This window comes from Oryctolagus cuniculus, chromosome 1 (assembly GCF_051225735.1).
Source record: "Oryctolagus cuniculus isolate XC-2025 breed Fujian yellow rabbit chromosome 1, ASM5122573v1, whole genome shotgun sequence".
Classification (NCBI taxonomy): domain Eukaryota; kingdom Metazoa; phylum Chordata; class Mammalia; order Lagomorpha; family Leporidae; genus Oryctolagus; species Oryctolagus cuniculus.
Genome location: NC_142867.1, coordinates 159,927,138 through 159,945,495, shown reverse-complemented (window position 1 = coordinate 159,945,495; position 18,358 = coordinate 159,927,138). Strand labels below are relative to the sequence as shown.

General features: G+C 46.1%; 1 long non-coding RNA gene across 1 annotated transcript; it reads left to right on the top strand.

Moving 5' to 3' along the window:
* The first annotated feature begins 1,514 nt into the window (after nt 1–1,514).
* Nucleotides 1,515–8,191, top strand: LOC149128717 (uncharacterized). Its single transcript, XR_016236878.1, has 2 exons — nt 1,515–1,643; nt 7,943–8,191. It is a non-coding gene; the product is annotated as an uncharacterized LOC149128717 (long non-coding RNA).
* The last annotated feature ends 10,167 nt before the right edge of the window (nt 8,192–18,358 follow it).

Genomic DNA, 18,358 nt, shown 5'->3' with positions numbered 1-18,358 from the left:
TTTTAAAAGGCAGTTCTGTCTTCCCATCATGCTTTTATCCTTTCCGTCTTTCCTAAGTGTCTCTGGTGCCCGAAATGCAGGCAGGCATTCTCTCTGTCATGTCATAGGTAGGAGATGGTGCACAGACACGAATCGACTGTCACCTTGCAGGGCAGCACCTGAGTCATTCAGGGTCACAGGCCTTCTCTTTGCTGCTTACTCTACAGGACAGCATCACCCTGCAGTTTTGAGTTTAAACTCCTGGGTTCTACTGCTGGTGGAGGCACTCAGCTGGTGACCTTGAGGGACTTTCACGCTCTCTGGGTGCCTGCTTTCTTGCTTTAAGACTGGATAACAAACCATGGTTCTGACTCTCTCTCTCTCTCCCCCTCGCTCAAATTAGGACCGATGGATCATCAGTGAATCAGAGGCGAGGAATTCCATATTTTGGAAGCATAGAATCTCTAGTAAGGGATTGAAATGGGCAGTGGGTCTAGTGGTCCTGAAATTTTGCCTTACAAGGAAGTTAGTGAGAGTTAAAAGCAACAGAAAAAAAAAAAAAGTACAGATTCTTGAATTCCATTCCAGACCTACTGAAATGAAAGATAAAATATAGAGAACCAGAGTTCTGTATTTTAAAAAATTATTTTGGGTGGCCTGGTGCAGGTTGAGAAGCCATGCCTTAAGTGGAATCATCAGGTGCATGGGAGAAAAGATGGCCTTTCTGTGCAAATGCTGGGAGGTCAGTGTTCAGTTTAAATAAAGAGGCCATGAAGGTCGAAACACAACCCCTGTAACAACAATTGAGCAGAGGGGAGAGGGACTGGGCAGAAGTGTTGGGACACCTTGGACTTTGTTTTGGCTGTGGTAGGGCCTCGAGCTGAAGTGTGGAAGCTGGGAAGAGTTCTGGGTGAAGAGAGGCCCGGCAGGATCCTGGGCAAGCCATTCCCTCTCTCTCTGGGCCTCGGTTTCCTCATCTGTAAAGTGGGGTGGGGGCTTGTTGATTTCCAAGTGGCTTTTATGACACACTGATAGCTACCAAGTGTCCCTTCTGACGTGAACACACTGTTATTGGAAGGGCTGCTCGTTGTCTTAATTTTTTGTAATGTCTTACAAAAGAATGACATTGTGGCCACAGTGCTTATCCTACTGAGCCTGTTCTCAGTCTCAGCCCTTGCTGTGTGGTATAAACACCGTGCCGGACCACTGAGCCAGTGTGATTGCCAAGAGAATTGAAGTCATTCCAACAGGATTCTCTGCTACTCTAGACTGGAAAAGCAATGGAGGTGGAAATCTCTATTGTAAAGGGGTGTAGAAGAAAGGTGGTTTGGTCTGCGGAGAGTTAAGTGTCCTCCCAGACATCTCTGCTCTGGGTGAGGGTAATTCTATCTGCTGCCTGCTGTTTCAGAAGGTGACCAAAGAAGGCTCCAGCTGCTGGCAAAGACTAAATGTTTTCCAGTTACCCTGCTCACCTTGCTCCTGGGTCAGGGCCGCTGTTGGCAGGAGAAGTGTGTAATGGTTATAGTCACTGGCACCCCTGTTGCTGCTCAGGGCCCAGCTTGGCCCATGAGAAGAGACTGAGCACAGGAAAAGCGTGTCTGCAGTATCCTGAAGTGACCAAGCATTGACCGCGACTAGAAAGAAACCAAAAGAGAACAGCATAGGTAGGAGAGCTCAAGGCTGAGGGGCTAACTCATATATTTTATTTGTTTTGTTAGAATCAAATTCAATGGGGCACAACATTTGTTGAGCACCTCCTCTATATCAGAAGCTGTGCAAGGCTTTGGGAATCCAAAGAGAAAAAAGGCATGACCCCTTCCTTTAATGGTTGGTAACCGAGTAGGGCAGTTCTCCATTAAGACAGACAATACATTCACTCTGGCGGTGACAACACAGCAAGTGAAGGAGGTGACAGCAGGAAAGGAAGGCAGATGAGGTGACATTTAACAAGGGCTTAGCCTGTCATTTGAGTAGGACTTGGCTAGGAGGGGAAGGGAGTGGGCAGGTCTTCTCAGCAGTGGAGACAAAATTAGTCAAGGTGAGAAGGTGCATAAGGGCATGGGGTATTTGGGAACTGGAAAGCAGGGTAGAGATGGGCAAACAATAGACAGGAGCACAAGGGAGAAGAGGACGGAGAGGTGAGGTTGCAGACCTTGCTAAGGAGCTGGGCCTAACAGTATGGTGGTGGGGGCGGGGGCAGTGACCAATAAAGGATGCTCCTGCTAAATGGTCACATTTTTGTTCTGGGGCAATGTGGAGGACATGAGCTGGTGGGCAAGAATGGAACAGGACACAAATGTGGAGTTCAAGGTGGACATTCAAGGCCAGGTCATCTTTTGGGTTGGGTCACAGAATGGACTGATGGCTGTCTGGATATGGGCCTTGGGAGAGGAGGGCGTGAAGGATCATTCTGGCTTGGACAAGCTCCAGGGATATCACTTTGCCCCCTTTCCCTCCCCTCTCCTGCTTCTGCCTCACTTGGGCTGGTGTGGCATCCTCTGTCTGCTTTTCTCAGTCATGAGAGTTAACGTGGAAGCAGTGGTCAAGTGGCACACTTTAAGTTCTTAGAGGCATCCATGAGAAATACTTAAGAAGAAACTTTGGCAAAACTTCTTTGGGAATTGTGTATTACTTACAGGCTGGCTACGAACCTTGAAAGGCATATATTGTGAAATATGACCCACAAAGTAAAAAAATGTACAAGATGGAAATGTACAGCTCATAGTCTCAAAGTAAGCATCTCTGGAACATTAAGCTGATTCAGAAATGAGAAATATTGCCAATACCCCTGGAAGCTCCAGTTTGCCCTTTGTTGGCTACTGTTCTCTTATCCTGTCTACCCCTAGAGCCACTATCTTGATGAAGGTATTTTATAAAAATTCGCAAATGAATATGAACTATGATTATGAAATACAAGCCAATCTTCCTTTACCAGAGAGCTTCTTAAAGTTCACAGAAATGTGTACCTTGCGGGTAATGTCTGTCTTCCACATTAGAGTATCTGGGTTCAGATCCCAGCTCTGGCACCCAAGTCCAGCTTTCTGCTAATATAGACCCTTAGAGGCAATGATGATGGTTCAAGTAATTGGATTCCTGCCACCCATGTGGTAGACCTGGATTGAGTGTCCAGAGCCTGGCTTCAGCCCTACTTGATGGCCATCTGCGGGCATAGAGGGAATGAACCAGCAGATGGGAATACTTTCTCTCTCTCTCTCTCTCTCTCTCTCTCCTGCTCCTCAACAAAACAAACTGTGCATGGATTTAAAAAAAAAAAACTTTTTGCACCAAAATAAATAATAATACTCAATTCCGTTTTCCCTAAGCTTTTTAAAATCCTCTTTGTATTTTCACCCTTCTGGTATAGGTTATTTTTTTCTTGCTTTCCTAGATTGATGGAGTTTAGGGTTCTGAAATGGTCATTTGGTTTAAAGCATAACCAGTACAGTAGTACAACAATTGTAATCTGGGCTGTCTTTTGCCTTAATTGTGCCTTTTTACGCTAAAGTATGTCATTGATCAATTAGTCACCTCCGTAACTTTTGGTAGCTTATACAGGTGTGAGTTTACAGAAAGTCATTGATTTTTTTTTTAAGATTTATTTTATTTATTATTTGAAAGTCAGAGTTACACAGAAAGAGGAGAGGCAGAGAGAGAGAGAGAGAGAGGTCTTCCATCCAATGGTTCTCTCCCCAGATGGCCTCAATGGCTGGAGCTGTGCCGATCTGAAGCCAGGAGCCAGGAGCCTCCTCTAGGTCTTCCCATGCGGGTGCAGGGGCCCAAGGACTTGGGCCATCTTCCACTGCTTTCCCAGGCCATAGCAGAGAGCTGTATAGGAAGTGGAGCAGCAGGGTCTTGAACCAGCACCCATATGGGATGCTGGCGCTTCAGGCCAGGGTGTTAACCTGCTGTGCCATAGTGCTGGCCCCAGTCATTGCTTTTGTGCAAATAGACATGTGAAAACTGTTGAGCCTGGAACCTTGACATTGACTTATTTAGGTTCTGGGTACCTTTGGAAGCTCCAAAAGCTCTTTAGTGGTTTTTAACAGAGCTTCGGGTTTTTATCAATGGCTCCAACTCTCTCTCACACATGTAAGACTTTCACCCAAGGAAGAAGGGAGTTGTATGGAGAGAAGGCTCACTCTGCTTAGCTGAAAGTGTGGATGACTCAGATGTCTGATGAGTACAGAGAGCCCTGTGGAAGAGGCTGGCTGGCCAAGGGAGCCAGGCATTAGGAAGACAGAGAAAGACTGGAGAATCGATAAGAAGGCAGCAGACACTCACCTCTGCCATCCTGGAGGCAGGCTCAGCCCAAATCTCCAAGTTCAGGTCAAGGTTTACGAGGGTCAGAGTGTTTGTGTTGCACTTGACATTTGCGCAAATTGCTTTGTAATGGTTTTTATGAAGGTTTTCTTTCCAGCTGTTGCTCCAGGGACTTTCTGGTAGCCAGGTCTTCCAGGCCAGCTCGGCTCAGAATCCCTTGTTAATTGACTCAGTCAGGAAAAGGTGCCATCCACACTGCTTTGAACTCTCGCCTGTTCCAATGCCGGACAACTCCATGGCACTCACCATAGGAAAAGCAGTAATGAGGCTCACACCTCCAAGTTTACAGCACAGAACTCGAGCCAGCTCAGGTGTTAAGTGCAAGCCCGGAGGAACTGGGTTTGAAGAATAAACAGACACTGAGAGTGTGCTTCCTCCTGGGTCCTGCAGTTAATAGCATCACCATGACCCAAAGAAATTCACAGATACCTGTTACTCCCCGCGTTTTTACTTCACGCCAGCTCTCTCCATATGCTCTTCAGCTTGGGAGAGACTTGAGAAGAGGTCTCGGTGAGATTTCTTCTGTGAAGCTGTTAGTGTTATCCCCTTTCCTAGGGAGAAGAATATGAAAGTAACCTGAAGGAGGTCTCACGAGCAGGGCCACCGTCGTCAGGATGTAACCCAGCACCAGGCTGGTGAATAGGTTCTTGCTGCTTCTTTATTATTTAAAAGCTATGGCAGCATCAACAGAGCAAAAAACCATTTCTTGACATTTGCACAACATCCACCCAAAGTAGCGTTTTAGAAAAGCATTGTATCAACTGCCATGAGAAATTGTCTCCTAGCTCCTTTGGCATAAGGTATACTCAGACTATCCTTCCTTGGTAATTTTTTTTTTTTTTTGACAGAGTGGACAGTAAGAGAGAGAGAGAGAGAGAGAGACAGAGAGAAAGGTCTTCCTTTTTGCCGTTGGTTCACCCTCCAATGGCCACTGCAGCCAGCGCACCGCGCTGATCCGAAGCCAGGAGCCAGGTGCTTCTCCTGGTCTCCCATGGGGTGCAGGGCCCAAGCACTTGGGCCATCCTCCACTGCACTCCCTGGCCACAGCAGAGAGCTGGCCTGGAAGAGGGGCAACTGGGACAGAATCCGGTGCCCCGACCAGGACTAGAACCCGGTGTGCTGGCGCCGCAAGGCAGAGGATTAACCTGTTGAGCTGCGGCACCAGCTGGTAAATTTTCACACTTGCAAAATGTGTCCAACTCTTAAAAGCATTTAACAACAAAGGTCCTAATGACAAATTTGCAACAACACAGACAAACTGGAGCTCATAATGTTCAATGAAATAAGTCAAGAACAGCAAGGCAAAAATTGCCTGACCTCACTCATATGTGGAGTCTAAAAAATAAGGGTCTCAGAGAAGCTAAGGATATGATGATGGGAGGACCAGTGTTGAGGTGTAGTAGGTTAAGCTGCTTCCTCTGTCAGAGTGACGATTCCCCTCCTGGCTGCTCTGCTTCTGATCCAACTCCCTGCTAATGTGCCTGGGAAGGAAGTGGAAGATGGTCCAATGTACTTGGGTTCCTGCTACCTACATGGGAGACCTGGATGGAGTTCCAGGCTTCTGGCTTCAGCCTAGCCCAGCCCGGCCATCACAGCCGTCTGGGTTGTGAACCAGCAGATGAAAGATCTTCCTCTCCCCCTCTGTCTCTGTTACTCTGCCTTTCAAATAAATACATAAATCTTTTAAAAGTTTGATGATGGTTACTAGAAGCTCAGGAGAGACATGGGGTGGGAGGGATTGAAAAAGATTGACAGGTACCAATTTACAGCTAGATAGGAGTAAGAAGTTGTGGATTCTGTTGCACGGTAGGGTGTTTACAGTCAGGTTAATGTACTGCTTATTTGTCTATTTAAAAAAGCTTAGAAGATAGGGTTTTGAATGTTTTCACTTCAAAGAAATGCTAAATGCTTAACATAATAAATATATTTACCCTGATTGGACAGTATATGATGTGTATGTGTAATGAAGCAGCACATGCTACAATTACATGTACAATTGTTATATGTAGCAAATATGTATACTTCTTACACATTAATTAAAATTTTTTGAACAATTTTTTTAAAAAGACTATGTTTATGACTGAAAAGGCAGAGTTACAGAGAGAGATGGTGGGTGGGGGGAGAGAATGATTGTTCATCTGTTGGTTCACTCCCCAAATGGCCAAAATGGTCAGGGCTGGGCTGGGCCAAATCCAGGAGTCTAGAACTCCACTTAGGCCTCCTATGTAGGGTGGCTCTTCTGCTTCTTTTCCAGGCACATTAGCAGGGAGCTGGATCAGAAGTGGAGCAGCTCAGACTTTAACTGGCACTCATATATGTTGCTGGCATTGCCTGCCATGACTCAATCTGCTATACCAAAACACCAGTTTCAAACATTTTTTAAAAAATAGAGAGGGCTCTAGTATGTGTTTGTTTAACAGGAGAAATGGGTCACTAGCATAAATAATAATAATAAAAGCAGTGCTTAGAAAGATTGAAAATGTAAGGCTATCACAAGGCATAGTTGGCATGGATGGTGGCAGATGGAGAGCCAGCACTAAGAGTCATATCACTCATTTCAAGGGAAAACCTTGTTGGGATCGTGATTTGAACAAGTCAACTGTAAACTAAACAAACATTAGACAGTTAGAAAATAAGAACACTGGATAGTTGATGACATTTAGGATTTTTAAAAATTTAAGTCTAAGAATGATACTGTGGTAATGGTACAACAGAATTACCTTTTAGAGTATGTATTATACAGAAGGTATTTATAGATAAAATGATATATCTAAAGTTTCTTTTAAAATAACTCACAGGGTCAGGGTTAGGTTTAAGGACACGGGAGACAGAGATAGAGGGAACATAAAAGATGAAGTAAAATTGACCGTGAGCTTGATCATTGTTGAAGCTGATTGATGGATAGGGTGATAGGCTCATTATATTTCTTTCTATGTTGAACATTTCCATTGTGCAAAGTTAAGAATGAGAGACTTTTGTGGATTCTTACCTCTGTTAGCTTTCTTTGGTAGGGGAGATCAACTGTACTAAGGATTTCCTTTCTAGTTCAGCAAACAATTTCCACATTATAATTTATTTATTCAAAAGGCAGAGTGATAAGAAAAAAAAGGAGAGATAGAAAAAGCAAGATCTTTCACCTGCTGGTTCACTCCTCAAATGGCTCCAACAGCCAGGGCTGGGCCAGGCTAAAGCCATGAGCCAGGAACTCCATCTGAGTCTCCCACGCTGGTGGCAGGGACTCAAGCACTTGGGCCATCTTCTGTTGCTTTCCCAGGTGCATTAGCAGGGAGCTGGACTGGAAGCAGAGCAGCTGGGACTCAAGTTGCTGTTCAGACATGGGATGCCAGCATCACAAGTGGCAGTTTAACCTGCTGTGCTGCAGTGCTGGCCTCATCTTTATCAAATCGATGATCAGAGAGATCTCATTGGGTTCTTTTTAATACCATGATCCTTTGATTATATGAATCTACGAAGCTGTGATTAACTGATAGACTGGTCGCAATAATCTGTGCTGGTCCCACACTGGGGTTGGAGAGAGGTAGAGAAGGAAGGGAGCAGTTGCTGGTTTTAATTCATACAAAGGCAGAATGTGGGGCCCATATGGACACTGACTCCTGTCCCCACTGCTACACCTCTGTTCTAGCTCCCTGCTGGTGGACTGGGAAGAGCAGCAGAGGATGTCCAAGTGTTTGGGATCCTGCCATCCACATGGGAGAGCTGGACAAAGTGCCTGGTTCCTTGTTTCTGCCTGGCCAAGCCCTGACCGTTGCAGTCATCTGGGGAGTGAGCCCGCAGATGAAAGACCTCTCTCTCAGTCTCGCCCTCTCTCTCTGTAACTCTTTCAAATAAAATAAATGCATCTTTTTAAAAAAATATATTATAAAAAAACAAAGGTATAAATGGTGTAAATGTCTTAATGGGTGGGTGTCGCTCCCCCTCTTCGTGGAGGAACGACACTAAACCCTGGCTAGGCTTCATATCCGAGTCACGGCACCATTATGTCGCTCCCCGTCTTCGTGGAGGAGCGACACTGAACCCTGCCTAGGCTTCATATCCGAGTCACGGCACCATTATGTCGCTCCCCCTCTTTGTGGAGGAACAACACAGGACCCTGCGCTGTTCTTTTGTCTGCTCGGCCCTCCCCGGGTTTGCTGCTGGTTCCTCCCGGGTTGGCTACTATCCCTTCCACCTCCGTGGAAGGGCGGTTCCCCCTGCCACATTCCCCACTTCCGCGGGGGAGCGGCACACCGCCGGCCGGCTCTCTCGGGGGCTGCACAGGCGTTCCTTCAGATGTTCCCCTTAGATGTTCCTGGTGCATGCCGTCTCTCTCCTCCTTTATAGTCCTCCTCCGCCAATCCTAACTCGGCTGCCCACACGCCGAGTACGCTGCTCTCCAATCAGGAGCAAGTCCTACAGTTTATTGGTTGAACTGGAGGCAGCTGTGCGGAAGCTGTTTACTTCTCTCCCAGCGCCATATTGTGGGAGAGCAGATGCATAGAATAAGTCTTAATTCCAGTAACTCAGTCCAATCCGGGCTGCTCCCCACAGGTGGGCAGTAGAAGCTTACACTTTCGGCACTTACATAAATGTGGCTGGGAAGGCAGTCATGGTTCATACAGTAGAGTCAACTTTAAAGAAACTCTAATCCTGGGCTCAAAAATAGTTGACAGTGTAGGCTGAAATTCTGATTATCATAACTGTGTGAGTTAACCTTGGTGAGTAACAAACAACCCCCAAATTCAGTGGCTGAAAACCATGAATCTATTACTCACAGTCTCTGAGGGTCAGTAACCTGGGTGTGGCTTAGCAGGGCGGTTATGGCTCAGAGACTCCCGCTGGCTGCAGCCAAGGTTTTGCCTGGGGCTGAACTCATCTCAGGGATCCAGTGGCGGTGGGGTGGGACCCCACTTCCAATTTCACTCCTGTGGCCATTGGCATGCCTCATATCTGCTTCCAAGTCCTGTGGGCCTCTTCACAGGCTGCATAATAGTGTGGCTGTCTAATGACATAGCTGTGAGCTTCTCTCAGATCAAGTGAATTGAGAAAGAGCGAGAATGAGAGTGAGAGCGAGCAGGCAAGTGAGCCAGCAAGAGAGAGAATCTTATGAAGTCATGGTTCTGTATAACCACCTTGAAAGTACAACTCTCCTCTTCTACTGTGTTTGTAGTGATACGATGAATCCTATTAACATCAACTGAGTGAATACATAAACCAACTGTAGAAATACAACTTTATTTGAAGGGGAGGAATTTATGTACATAATTCCTATTCTGTCATTATGTCAAAAATACATTGAGGTTGGTATACCTCTCTGTCTTTTGTTTTGATTGCTAGAGTTCTGGGCCAGGAGTCTCTTTTTAAAAAAGATATTGTTATCATTATAAAAGTTTTATGCTTTATTATATACCACTTAGAATCTATGTAAGAATAAAATGAAGTAAAAAGGAAAACACTTGAAGGTTTTTGCTTATTTCCACACTTTTTAATGTATTGGTGTTTTGTGTTTAACACTATAGTACTTGTACCATACGTATGACATTGAATCATACTTATCCTCTTTCATATTGTACAGTTTCTATCTTATTATAGATTCTTCACTGGTGTGTATTTTAATGGCTACATATTTTTTCAGTTGAGAGAATTACCTTGATTTCCTTTACTTTAACCCTGTCGCTGGGTATTTTCATTATTTGTAATTTTAGGACATAGTTTAAAATTTCAAACGTAGAATTGGAGTTGATCACTTTGGTTCTAACTCAGAAGGAAAGTAAAATCATTCATTCGAGCACTATGTGTTTATAAAGCACCTGCCCTGGGCTGTGTGCAATGTCAGGCTCTAAGGATCTAGACATGGGGGAGAAGCACCTGTTTACTTTTGTACTTCATGGAGCTTGGAGGTGTCATTTCTTTTATCCACTACTGTGGGCTTTGCTCCCCTTCTCTGTGCTCCATTGGTGTCTCCTTCACATGACTTTCTGACCTTTAACTCCTCATGAAATTTATCCACTTGTATACAGTTTCTTCTACTTCGCTGTGAGCTCCTTGAGGGCAAGAACCATGTCTCTGTTCAATCTTTCAAAAGGAAGTATAGAGGCTTCTGATACGCCCGACCCTCTGCTGGGTCCTGGTTAAGAAACCTAAGATTTCTGTTTTTTGTTTGTTGTTTGTTTTTAGCTCCCAACTTGATGGGGAGACAGAAAATAGGCAAGCGAATGACAGAGTTACAAACTGTAAATATCAAAGGAAGAAAAGGATGTTAGAATAACAGGAAAATCTAGTGTGGATGGCTCAATGAAAGCTGAGACTAGGAGGAAGAGAGGCAGGCACGCCTGTGAGGAGCTGGGTGAGTGTGTTCCAGCCCGGGAGCATAGAGCATACAAGGACCAAAGGTAGCAAAGGGCTTGGAACACCCAAGGAACTGAAAGGCAACAAGGAGGCACCAGTATTGTGGGCTGGGGGAAGCATCCTGACAGGTGAAAACGACAGAGATGTGGAAGAGAAGAGCAGGAACCTCCAGGAAGCATTAAGGATTTTGAACTTCATCCTAAAGGCAAAAAGATTCCCTGGGGATTATTGTAGGCAGGGAACAGGCAAGGCCTTAGTCGTATTCTCCCCAGACGATGATTAAGTCAAAGTATTTCACTTGGAAGGCAGTGAAGGGAAGCATTCATAGAGGAGTGGGGGGCTGATGCAGGGAAGGGAAGAAAGTCATAAAGGAAGCAGGATAAGTAAGGAAGTCACATCGGAAAACTGAAACTTAATGCCTGCGGGGAGCTCTGGAGGGTGCTGTAGGATACGCTCATCAGGTTATATCACATGAAGAGAGAGAGCGCGTTGGGGGGTTTATACACCCTGTCCCGTCAGTCATTAGTTGAGGTCTGCCGTCAGATGAGGAAGGGTCTGTGGGGCCCAAGAGTGGACACAGAAGCTTCATAACCAGAGAAAGCCTTCTGGCACAGAAATGTGGACTCCAGCATTGGGAAGACAGCTTCGTGAGCACTGAAATGAGGAGGCTGCGATGGTGAGATGATCAGATAGTGTCTGCTGCCAGCACCATCCAGGTTAGGAGTTACTGGTTCACTTTGGTTCCTTCAGGGAATAAACCAGAAGCAGAGCAGAGTGCATTTGGGAGGCCAATTCCGAGGCCGCTTCAGGGGTCCAGGTGGGGGCTGGCATAGACCTGGGTAAGGCGATGGCCAAGGGAGGTGGAGAGAAATGGCAAACCTCAGATTCAGGCTTGGCATCAAAGCCCTGGCAGTGGTTCGGATGTGGGGTATGAGGGAGAAGAGACTTTCCAGAGTGATTTCTGGCTTGAGCACCTGTAGGTGGTGGTGCCATTTGCTGAGGTGAGAAAACAGGGAGAGGGTTGGGTTTGGGTCATGCATTATAAATGACAGCAATTGGCACAGTTGTGTGTCTTTCTCCTGTGATGCTGTGCTGGAACAGAGAAGGTGGATCTTGGGTTTCATTCACAGGTGAAGGTGTGCCAGGAGTATGTAACAGGGGAGAGAGGGCACTTGCAAAGGAGGGACTAGCATTATGTTGGCCTAGGGACTGGGTGTTCATAGACAGGACGAAGGCAGGCATGGGCATTTGGTCAGAGACAAGACGGTGGGCTCAGTGGGTCAGCAGCAAGGCTACTGGAAAAAGTTATCTGAAAGAATAAAATAGTATCTGATCCTACTCACCTTGGCACCCACTCATCCTGGCACACTGTAAAAGCTCAACAAATATTTGTGGACTCAACTGAGATAATTGTTGACCTGAGAGTGAGTCTTAAAGGGATTGAGCTTCACATTTTTGTAGTTCTCTATTTTTCTTGGGCTCAGGAGTCATTTTGAATGAGTATGATCTATTTGTCTTCATTTTCTTCCACTTGGGGTTAGCACACAAGAACTTGTCTGCTTCCAGTGTCTGATGGGGAATTAACAAGAGTTTTGCTGTTCCATCCCAAAGTCACTCTATGCTGTTGAGAAGTTTAGTGGACTGGGTACTGTTCTCTGGATACTTCGTTCATTCATTCATTCACTCATCCACCCATCAATCCATCCACCCAATCATTCAATAAGGATTTACTCAACTCCTACCATGTGTTTAACCTCGCACTTCTGAGGTTTTGAGATAACAAAATGAATGGATGAGTAAGCGACTGAAAAACTTTTGCTCATCAGGAAGCTGTAAATAGTACCCGAGTTTCTGGACATGAACTTTTGGATTCTCTGCCCTTCATATGCAGTTATATTGAGACTAAAGGGGACACAGGCCTTTATTCTTTTGCCTGCTGTGTTGTTTTAAAAGTTTTATCAAAATGTATGATGCTCTGGAAAAGCCCAGGCAGAAAGAAATCTTTCTATAGTGTCTAAAAATATACAGACCCCTCTCTCTAAGAGTCATGGTGGGGTCAGCAGTCACGCCTCCATAAAGGGTGGGATGCAGATTCTTACCCTTAAACATTTTAAAAGCTACTGTGTACTATTTTTCAGAATGGGTTTACCTGCCTGATACTCACCATCCCTTCATTTTTTTAAGATTTATTTATTTGAAAAGCAGAGTTACAGAGAGGAAGATGGAGAGAGAGAGAGAGAGAGAGAGAGAGAGATCTTCCATCTGCTAGTTCACTCCCCAAAGGGCTGGAATGGCTGGAGCTGGGCCCATCCAAAGCCAGAAACCAGCAACTTCTTCCAGGTCTCCTACATGGGTGCAGGAGCCCAAGGACTTTGGCCATCTTCTACTGCATTTCTAGGCCATAGAAGAGAGTTGGATTGGAAGTAGAGCAGCTGGGACTTGAACCAACGCCCATATGGGATGCTGGTGCTGCAGGCCAGGGCTTTAACTTTCTGTGTCACAATACCAGCCCCACCATCCCTTCTCAGAATTCTTGAAAACTTCCAAAAGAAGACATGTAATTTTAGTTCACTGAATCAGCCATTTATTTTGTTTTTCTAAACCATCAGCCTCCCCCGTCAATTTGTGAAGAAATTGCTCCTCAGAGCAGAGGGGAGCTGACTTTTGTTGCCGTTGGGATTCCTCCTTTCCATGGTTTTGTTCAGCAGGTGTGAGAGGCAAGTCTCAGAGGTTTCCACTGGGCAGGTGGCATGACGGGGTGTGTAATACCTAGTCAGCAAATTCTTGTTTGACTCATGGATTGATATAAGTCTCATGAGAGCTGTGATTGTGCCTTGTGCCCTCAGCATCTTGCACAGGGCCTCTCACCTCATAGGTGCTCCATGAAGATGTGTGATGACTGAATGCCCGAGTGAATGGTACTGGAGAAGCTGAATTCATAAATCCAAACTCACTGGATTCCTCAGAGGAAAAGGTAAACTCCCGCCCACCCCCATTCATACTCAGCACAGCACACTTCCACCACATGTGTGTGTGGGTTCTCTGCACACACTAGTTTCCCAGCACAGTCCAGTGGGCTGTCCTCTAAATCAAGTCAGACACTGTGTGCCTGGAGTTCAGGACTCAGACCCACATCACTGCCCTCCACTTCAGGGGCCAGGTAATCAGGTGTCACCTGTTCTTGGGGTCTATTGACTATAGATTGGGATTTCTGTTCTCCCTGCTAGAGTTCTGTTGATTTATTTGGATGGTTCACACAGCTCTGGGCAACACATTGACTGGTTTATCATAAAGGGCACAGAGTCCCAGATGGAAGAGGTATGTAGGGCTAGGTGTATGGAAAGGGGTGCTGCTGTCTTGCTCTCTTGGGGCACCACCTGCCTGGCACCTCATTCAGTTTTTTAAAAATTATCTATTTATTTGAAAGGGAGGGAATGGGGGAGAAAGAGAGAGAGGGAGAGAGAAAGGAGGAGGGAGAGAGAGAGAAGAGAGAGAGAGAAAATAGTTATCTAGATATTCTCTATCCTCTGTTTTACTCCCTAAATGTCCACAGCAGCTGGGACTGGACCAGGCCTAAGCCAGGAGCCTGGAACTCCATCTGTGTCTTCCACAGGGTATCAGGGACTCACATATTTGAGCCATCATCTGCTAGGCACATTAGTAGGAAGCCAGGTCAGAAGCGAAGCAGCTGGGACTTGAACTGGTGATCTGATATGGGATGCCGATATCCCAAATGATAGCTTAACCCAACTGTATAACAATACTCGCCTCTCATTAAATCTTTTTATTTTTTGACAGGCAGAGTTAGACAGTGAGAGAGAGAGACAGAGACAAAGGTCTTCCTTCCGTTGGTTCACGCCCCAAATGGCCACTATGGCCGGCGTGCTGTGCTGATTCGAAGCCAGGAGCCAGGTGCTTATCCTGGTCTCCCATGCAGGTTCAGGGCCCAAGCACTTGGGCCATCCTCCACTGCCTTCCCAGGCCACAGCAGAGAGCTGGACTGGAAGAGGGGCAACCAGGACAGAATCCGGTGCCCCAACCGGGACTAGAACCCCGGGGTACTGGCGCCGCAGGCAGAGGATTAGCCTAATGAGCCGCAGCGCTAGCTGCCCCTCATTAAATCTTGTTGAAGAGTTTTGTAGACCTGAATCTCTAGCCTTCCTTTTCCACCTTCCTGGCGGTCAGATGGTGCAGCTGAAAGTTCCTACTGTCTAATCCCTTGGTCTTCTTAGCAGCCCGCTCTACCCTGAGGCTGTCTAGGGTCCCTATCTTGTGTCCCTTCATTTATGTAAACTCAAATGTGGTCAAAAGGGGCTTCTTATAAAGCTCAAAAGACACTCCTGTCCCTCTGGAAATATCAAGGATTTTAGGAGCTCTGTGACAGGAACTGGGAACAAATACTGCCACCCTTTTGTCTTGTACATCATTCCCTTCCAGCTGGGAACATCAACATGAAAGATGGCCCTGAGGTTAGACCACTGTTGATTGTGTGCTGCACCCTTTCTGGGGAGATGGCAAAGAGGTTAGCAGCTGGTGTTCTCAACCAACACGTCAGTCTCACCTGCTCCTCCTCCTCTCTCTACCTCGTGGCAAGTGGAGCTTCAGCCAAACCACCAATGCAAAAACCTGGATTCAGTTGTCACTCCTTTCCCTCACACGTGAGTACCATGACCCAAAAGACAAGGACAGCCATCAGGGAAAGGAGCTCAGGAAAGTTCGGAGCCCAGCCTGTGGGAGAAGGAAGACCAGTGCAAACGTAGGGCATCATTTTCCGAGGCCTTTAGGAAAGCCCCACATCACACGAAGCTTGGTTTGTGACTGACTCGTGTCGGGGAGATGCCAACTCCCTGGCTGTGATGTGCCTTCCGTGTGGACCGGGCTTCTGGTCCAGTGACATTCTTGGCCTTTCCATAGCCTTGGATTCCAGGAGGGGATAGGTGACTTAGAATGATGAGTTTGGGAGAGGAAAGCGAACTGTGTGCCTCGGTTTCTTCTCTTGGGGGACTGACCTGCCAGCAGACAGCTTCTGTTCTGTTGTGCTCCTATGTCGTCTACGCAGGGTGGCCTTTGTTCTGGTGGGCACCTCCAAGCATTTGTGCTGCCTGGGACCACATGAGAAAACTGCCTAATTCTGGGAGTTGGGAATAGAAAGATCATTTTTCTTTAAAAGATTTATTTACTATTTATTTGAAAGGCAGAATGAGAAAGAGAGAGAGAGAGAGAGAGGCGGACAGACACATCTTCTATCTACTGGTTCACTCCCCAAATGGCTGCAATAGCTGACCACAGGAGGCTGGAACTCCATCTGGGTCCCCCACATGGGTGACAGGGGCCAGGCACTCGGACTATCTTCTGTGGCTTTCCCAGGTGCATTAGCAGGGAGCTGGATTGGGAGTGGAACAGCCAGGAATTGAGGGATCGGCATTGCAGGCAGCAGCTTAGCCCACTGCACCACAGTGCTGGCCTGGAGACTCATTCTCCTGTACGTCTGACACATCTCCCCATCCAGCTTTGTGAATCCTAAGGATGGTGTTTCCAGCTCCATCTGCCTGGTGCCTATGATTCCCTTAGTTGGTTCCAAACTCGGTGGGAAGGGACTTCCTCAAATTCCAACAGCTGAAGTCCAGCATTTGGGTGTGAGTGGGGTCAATCAGGATGAAAGAAATAACTCAGTTTGCATGGGATGAGGTCCACTTGCTTTTACATGCACCTGCACCCAGGTCTGCTCTGGGACTTCCCTGCATTGCTGTTCTCGCCTCTCCATGAGGCGTTACTCTCTGTTGTTGCTGTTTTGTGCAGCATCCTCCACCTGATAAGACCATGCAATGCTGATACAGGGCAAGAAGTGGGAGGTGGTGATGAGGCTGCTTCAGGAGCAGTGGGAGGAGAGGGCAGAAGTGCCATGAGTAGGAGCCCTGCAGTAGCACCCAGTGCTGCCGTCTTTAACGTAAATGGACCCTGTATTGATCAAGCAGATGCTCCGGAGATTCGTGTTTTATTGGCATGAATTCTTTCCCATGGAACACTTTGATTCTTCATGCAAATAAAGCCATTCAAGCTAAATCCAGTAATTTACCAGGCCATATTTGAATTTTATATGTATTTATATTTATATACTCATATATGTAAATACATGCCATATACACACTGCAATGATTCTATATGAAAATGCCATATGACAATGTATAAAAACATACAGTGTTATACACATATCTATCTATTTGTCTATCTATCTACTTACCTATCCATCTATCTGGTAGAATTTAGCCTGCCAATGGACAAATATATGAACAGTGTGTTTATACATATACGCTGGCTATATATGATAGACCAGCTCTCCCCTCATGAGTTTTTTAAATTCAGTGTCAAAAGAAATGTCCACATTTCTGCCATCCTCAAGGTTAATTCTTTGAATCGAGTCTCTTTTCCATCTAATTTCCTTGGAAGCAAGAAGATAGGACTTGGATCCTTTTTCTGACTGCATGACTGTCTGACCTGGAGCACCACCTCCTCTCCCTCTGCCTGAACTTCAGTGCACGCTAAGGAAGGGTGGAGGACATGAGTGCTGGTTTTTCTAAGTTCCCGTAAACGTGTACCTCATCCAAGTGGGCAACATATACGTTGAGTGTACACTGTGCACTTGACACTCTGTTGGGTGCTATGGGAGACACTGGTGGACCAGCCATGGGCCCTTCTCTTTGCTTTATGTCTCTGGTAAGGGAGGTCAACTGCAGGCTCCAGGGAAACTGCTTCCTGGGGCAGAGGTCACATGCTATGGAATTTTGATAAAGTAGAATGGATATCTAAAACTTTCTGTCTAAGTCATCAAGCATTTACCAGACCAGTTCCTGGTTGCCTATCATACCATGGAAAGCAGGATACCTATTTGTTTCTTATAGTGTATTGGGTTTACAAAACACTATGTTTGAACTGTTCTGAGGCTGGGACATATTTAGAGAAGTTCTGGTGTTCACCACAGCCCTTCTGAGAAGATCTGATCTGAGATTTTTAAATTGCATTTCTCAAGTATTTCCCTTGGGCTTGTGTGTGCTTCATTTCCAAGTCCTACTCATATGAACTCTTTCTCTGCCTGCAAAGCCAGTCAGATGGCTTAGTCTAATGGGGTTGTCATTCTAGAAACCAGCACTTTGCTAAGACGCCCTTCAATGCCTCCACGTGGCATGGGAATATGAGGACAATGACATCTACGCTAGACCTTTAGGCTGGAAAGAACATTCTGAAAGTGCCAAGTGCCAAGTGAACAGCTGGCCCCTGTGCCCCAAGAGTTGCCACATGTGGACAGGCCCTCCCCTAGAAGACAGCAAAGTGGCTCTCAGTCTCTGGTGCATACTTGTACATTTGGCCCTGAGCAAGAGTTGTGATTATTATTATTAAGAATAAGATAATACTCAGGGTTCACGGCAAATGTTCAAGGCAGGGACTCCTGTGACTCGGCAGTTTACAAAGGAAGGCACAGACAATTTGACTGAGGTTGTAGGTCTAGTAAAGGACAGAGCCAGGATTCAAATCAGACTCCCAAATTCTTTCCTTTTTTTCTGTTGAATGAATGATTGAATGAATGAATGATTGGCAATAATACGACAGTGGGCACATGAATTCACTAAGAGATGACCTGACTGTTCCTTCTCTGAAACTGTTGTACTTTTGGCCACGTATGGGCATGATTCATTATCTAAATGCAAGGCAAATAATT